This window comes from Mus caroli, unplaced genomic scaffold (assembly GCF_978045245.1).
Source record: "Mus caroli unplaced genomic scaffold, Mus_caroli_1 scaffold_17, whole genome shotgun sequence".
Classification (NCBI taxonomy): domain Eukaryota; kingdom Metazoa; phylum Chordata; class Mammalia; order Rodentia; family Muridae; genus Mus; species Mus caroli.
In genome coordinates this window covers 55,834,173-55,839,538 of record NW_028227272.1, presented here as the reverse complement: position 1 = coordinate 55,839,538, position 5,366 = coordinate 55,834,173, and the positions used below count along the sequence as shown (strand labels likewise).

The following is a 5,366-nucleotide window of genomic DNA, read 5'->3' as shown; positions in this document are numbered from 1 at the left end:
TTCCTTTAGGATTTCTTGAGACATTATAACTGTGTTGTGTGGTGGACATATCTAAGGCTGATGTTAGATCATCTTTACTTTTCACTCTCTGAACTCCAACAAGATACTTATATATTCATAAACTCTGAGATCGCTATCATGAAGCAACTCCTTCTCTAAAAACTTGGTAAGCTCAAGGAAAAGAGGTGTCAACATTTTTACTGAGGGATTTTTTTATACGAAAAACAAATTAATTTTTCTGAAATTCTATAATTTTATCGCATTAGATTTTAACTCCTCCATAATATTCAGAGCTCTTCTCATACGTGAATTGCATCTGAAAGCATAATGAGGCAAAGATTTTCTGGCAAGATATGTTTGTATAGGAAAGATTACAACTATTCTGTAATAACACAGACCTACACATTAAACCTTATTTTTGCTTTACTTAACTATAGGAATTGCATTTAGTTATTACAACAATGAAATTTCTGCTGACTACCTCTCATTGCTTTGATTATGAAAAGACAAACCCATTTTGACCATCAAATTAGTATAACTAGTCAATATATTCTACTGCAACATGAATCACATGAAATGGACCTTTAATGCAAAAACAAAAATAGTTTCCTAAATTTTTCTAGAATTTATATTTCTCCATCCAAGTATTAAAAACTTATGTTTACTGGTAAGTTGGCTTTATAAGCTTATGTGCTGAAAAAAAATCATATAACTTTTTGAAGAACAAGGAAGATATAGAGAAGAAATACCTATTGCTTAAGCTGTTGACTTTGCATTTTTACTTATAGAAACTTCCTAAAGTAATGATCATGCATACAAACCAGAGTTCTCTCAAGATTGTAATTAGGATTCAGGAACAAGGGCACTGAACCCAGGCAAAGGATCTAGGGTAGAATTAATTCTTATTTTCTCACTGCCTTGTGTATTTCCTTTCATAGAAGCATGTAAAAGCTAATCCACATCGTTTGGGATTTGATTAGAAAAATTTCAAATACATTTACAAAACAAAACAGTAAAAATTGTGCAGCAAATTCAGGTGAATTTTGCTACACATTTTTGATAAATCCTAATACAGCAAATTAGATAAGAATGGCCTGAAAATCTGAATTAAACTTTTACTGAGTAGTGTTGCTACTAAAATGTTCCTTACCAGAGAGAAAGAGAGAGAGAGAGAGAGAGAGAGAGAGAGAGAGAGAGAGAGAGAGAGAGAGAGAGAGAGAGAGAGAGAGAGAGAAATAGATATCTGGGGGAAAATCTCAATGAGAATAAAGTCAGAAGCATGATTGTTATTTAAAGGAAAGAAGATGATTACCTAGGAACATTTCATTCTTCATTCGAAGGTCATTTAATTGAAGATGATTTCCTATACAACCCTTAATTTTTGTGATCTTTCACCATCTCTGTTATATATTAATTTAACATGAATTTTTTACTAATTCCTCTTTAATTACTTACTTCTGAGACAAAGTCTCATGCATTCCAGGCTAGACTCCAGTCATTCAGAGGCAGACGGGGAATCTTGATTTTCTGATCTCTATGACTGTACCTTATGAGTGCTGTATAGTCAAGCATTTACCAACATGTCTTCCTTCCTTCTGAGGCTCTGGTGATGGAATCTACAGTTTCATATAGAATAAGCACTCATTCTACCAATTGACCTATATCTCATCATTCTAGGATCCTTTTCTAGAATTTTTCTCCTCTAAAACAACAAATAAAAATGTCATCTTCAAATTGCATTATAATTGATTGAAGTGTATATTAAGAAACCCAAAAATAAATTAACACTAGAATTATTTTAGGCCAATAAAATAAATTTGGGTACACTAAATCTATATGATATCTTTATATACATGTAAAACAATATTTCTTTTACACTTTAAGTACACGCCAAGATTATTTTAAAAATCCTGGGAATTTCAACGATGTTGACTCTATAGGGATAAAAAGAATTCCAAAGTACAGAAAACATTACAGAGGCAGTGGGTGTTGTGTGCAAAATAAATTATTCTACTACACAAAATTATCATTATCATTTTATTATTATTTATTAAATGAGTAAATGGACTGATCACAGTTTCCATCTGATATCCTGATCCCTTGTCAACAGAGGAGCTGACAATGACTGAGAACAACTACTCCTTGACAACCGAGTTCATCCTCATAGGATTCTCAGATCACCCAGACTTAAGGACACTTTTATTCCTGGTGTTCTCTGCCATCTATCTGGTCACCATGGTGGGGAATCTTGGGCTGGTGGCTGTGATCTACATGGAGCCTCGTCTCCACACACCCATGTACATCTTTCTGGGCAACCTGGCTCTGATGGACTCCTGCTGCTCCTGTGCCATCACTCCCAAGATGCTAGAGAACTTCTTTTCTGTGGACAGAAGGATTTCTCTCTGTGAATGTATGGTACAGTTCTATTTTCTCTGTCTTGCTGAAACTGCAGACTGCTTTCTTCTGGCAGCAATGGCCTATGACCGCTATGTGGCCATATGCAACTGCAGTACCACACCATGATGTCCAAGAAGCTCTGCCTTCAAATGACCACAGGAGCCTACATAGCAGGAAACCTACATTCCATGATTCACATAGGGTTCTTGTTTAGGTTAACTTTCTGCAGGTCTCATATAATCAAGCACTTCTTTTGTGATGTCCTTCCCCTATACAGACTCTCATGTGTTGACCCTTATATCAATGAACTGATGATACTCATCGTTGCTGGTTTAGTTCAGATTTTTACCATTACTATAGTCCTGATTTCTTATTTCTGCATCCTTTATACTATATTCACAATGAAGTCCAGAGAGGGAAGAAGCAAAGCTTTATCTACTTGTGCATCCCACTTTCTGTCTGTGTCAATATTCTATGGGTCTCTTCTCTACACATATATTCGACCAGGTTCTATCAAAGGAGGAGATGAAGCCATGCCTGTTGCTATTTTTTATACTCTGGTAATTCCTTTATTAAACCCCTTTATTTACAGTCTGAGAAATAAGGAAGTAATTAATGTGATTAAAAGAACCATAAACAAAGTATGATTTTATAATGTTGTAAAACAACGATCTTCTCCCTTGGACAATTTATTTCCACTAGATATTATAATTCTCTAAAACTACCTGTACGAAGAATGTTGAAAATGATAAAAGAAAAAAACTGTAACTATTAAGCTGTTTGAATCAAATTATTTTGAATAGAAATATGCTGGTATAACATACTTCTTGCATTTGAGGAACTGGAACCAATTTGAACTGCTAAGACTATTCATGAACATGACAGTTTTTGACATATCCAAAAAGTTGAAGGAGAAAATTTAGTGTATATATAAAATAACCTTCACCTCAATAGTGTCAAATTTCTCATTTCCAAAATGTAACGAGTACAAGTCTCAGGAAGATGTCAAGTTCCCAAATATAAGTCCTTTATTTCAATCATACCTTTGTTGGTCAACAAACTTAACCGTTTGAAAGTGATGTTTGTTTCATGATACTTTAGCTCTTTAAGATACTATAAATATGAACATTCATTCACACACAGTATATGATCTCTTATTAAGAGTATTTCACATTTGGCATATATAATCTCATCCTATGAAGATGACTATTTATATTCTAAGGGCTTGTTAACATGCAGTTTAAAATGATGCTCTTTCTGGTGAAATTCCTAAAGACATTATATTTCAGGTAATTATTTAGTCAGCAATACATCATTCCATCTACTAAATATATTCATTAACAAAGCTTTTCTGTTATGCATACTCATTCTTTAGTTTGTGCGAATTAGGTAACGAAAAACTGTCACTAACTGCTGGTATGTTCATAGCATAAATCTAAGACAGATATGTTATGTGCAAGTAATTCTTAAGGAAGGAAATTAGTGCGTTTAAACCATATTAAGTCTTCAAGCAAGTTTGCAAGTATAAATCAAAGATAACTTATTGTAAACATCTTATCTGGTAGGCACTATGTGAGATTTTAATGGCACATAGCAAGTAGTTGGTTCCTTGTTAGTGTTTTTTTTTTCTTAAATAAAAAACTCATAGTTGGAAATATTGGATAGATTATCCAGGCTAATCCCAGCAAGTCCAATGATCCTGGTATCTGTATCAATACTGTCCTTTTCTACATTTATATTTCAGCCTCTACTAATTAGTATTAAATAATATCATAATTATACTGTAACTTAAAGATGAATAAAACAGGCTGGCAATGAAACAGAAGTTAAAATAGAGTCTATGTTTATAAAAATGAGTGTGCCAGTGGTGGTGGTGAGCAAGCACTGGGATAAAGCTAATCAACTGTCAGACCATGGGAGAGAGGTTTGGGACACAGGGTAGTAGTGGATCCTCTGAATCAAAACTAAATTAAAATTATCAAATGTGGAGTCCTCCTAGAAGCAGGGCACAATAGTTGTATCTCTCAGGATATTGATCTGACAATTGATCTAATGGCAACTAATTGGAATGAGAAAAACGTTTTCAAGAATTCATATACTGAGAAATGGGAATGGAAGTTGAGAACAGTCAATGAAAGGGGATAAGTACTCACATATAAACAATATGTTATAGAAAAGTGAATCAACCATTGCCATTGTAGGAAAATAAAATGAAGTCCCTTGCCTATTTCTATCTAAGCCTGCCAATATTTCCACACACTTGCAGAACAGTGCCCTACATATTTATGCATTCGGTAGTCCAGAGTGCTTTCAGTTTCTTAACTAATATGGAAGAGGTGTACTATTTTTGCTTTTGAATTCTTTTTATTTTTTTAACTTTAAACTCTTATGTTGACTACTGACAAAGCTAACCACGTATACAAAAGCTTATGTGGATGTGCATCACCATGAAGATTGAGGAGCTTTGAATTAGATCCATAGTTTGAATTATTTTTCTTTTGTTTTTCAGATTATAATATAATCACGTTGTTTTCTCCTCCCATGTCTCCATTCAAGTCCTCCCATATACCCTCCTTGCACTCTTTTGAATTCATGACACCTTTTCTTTCATTAATTTTTGTTATTCCCTAATATAACCCACTTGATCTGTATAATGTTACTTCTATGTGTGCTTTCAGGGCTGACCATTGGTATTGGATGACATTGCTGTGTTCTTATTACTCAGAATAATATCCTCTCATTTTCCCTCCATTTCTTAATATTTCCAGAATGTTTGTTTTACATTTCTGTGTCACATGCCCCTAAACTGTTGCAATGCAAATAAATCCCAGATACCTGTTGACAATAGAAGAGTATTGTGATGAGAAAGGGGAATGGCAGCTCGTGAAAAAATTCATACTACTCACCATGGGAGAGTAGGAATAGTTTATTTGTTATACCATGGGGGGTGGGGCAATTAGCTGAAAGGT

The 5,366-nt window shown here is 34.0% G+C and overlaps 1 pseudogene; it reads left to right on the top strand.

Annotated features, from left to right (window-relative positions):
• The first annotated feature begins 2,121 nt into the window (after window positions 1-2,121).
• Window positions 2,122-3,044, top strand: LOC110288975 (olfactory receptor 5K16-like; annotated as a pseudogene).
• The last annotated feature ends 2,322 nt before the right edge of the window (window positions 3,045-5,366 follow it).